The sequence below is a fragment of the Trichechus manatus genome, unplaced genomic scaffold (assembly GCF_000243295.1).
Source record: "Trichechus manatus latirostris isolate Lorelei unplaced genomic scaffold, TriManLat1.0 scaffold00045, whole genome shotgun sequence".
Taxonomy (NCBI): Eukaryota; Metazoa; Chordata; class Mammalia; order Sirenia; family Trichechidae; genus Trichechus; species Trichechus manatus.
This window is the reverse complement of record NW_004443981.1, coordinates 3,005,157-3,006,056: the sequence shown is the minus strand read 5'-3', so window position 1 is coordinate 3,006,056 and position 900 is coordinate 3,005,157.

Here is a 900-nt window from a genome sequence, read left to right as displayed (position 1 = left end):
CCTCGGCGCGAGGACCGAGCGCCTGATTAGCCCCGGTCTGACAGTGGCCCTGGGCTGGGGAAGCTGTGCGCCCCTCACCCCAGCCCCACCCCTGCTTATGTGTGACCCCCTCCCAGCACACCCCCAACATCTCCAACCGCCGGAGCGGGCCAGCCGAGTCCTGCTGGTCCCGGGGTCCCCTGCGGGCCGACACCTAGGGGACCGCGGGGAGGTGGAGGCAGAGGAATTGACCACACACTTTCAGCTGCCAGGAGCTGGAGGGGCAAGGCTGGGCTACAGGTTTCCTCGTGGAAGAAATGGGTCGGACGTTTTTCTTTTCAAAATTTGAAGCAATATCTGTGCAAATTATATATGCTCGATTGCTAAGTCCATGTCATGCTCATATATGCTTAGCTAGTCTTATTTCAGTGTTTTTACGTTTCCACTGATTAATTTTTAGTATGCCTGGATAACGTTTCTCCTCTACTGTTTTTGTTTTTTTTTTCCTATGGAAAATAACTATTCATTCTGGTTCCAGACTGACTGAAATTAATGTACGTAGGCATCTTGTACAGACCTTAAAACCCATACTTTAAAAAATTCGTTTTCGTTTTCCTGGTCCTGAGAAAGATCAGAATCTTTATTGATAAATCCATAGAAACAAAGAAGAGTTTTTTTTTAAAAAAAGAAAAAAAAAAAAAAGAATCCCCTAGATTACAGCTGGAGCACACAACTACTTGCCTCTGCTATGAAGCTAGACCGTATTTTAACCTACAATCTTGATTATATTACTTTTTTAAGCAGTATCTTTAAATTTACTGTTTTCAATTTTATTGTGCAGTAGAAAAAAAGACAATTTCAGTGATTAATTTGAAGCCCAGAACTTGTTTCTTCAAAAAAAAAAAAAAATCGTGACAAAAT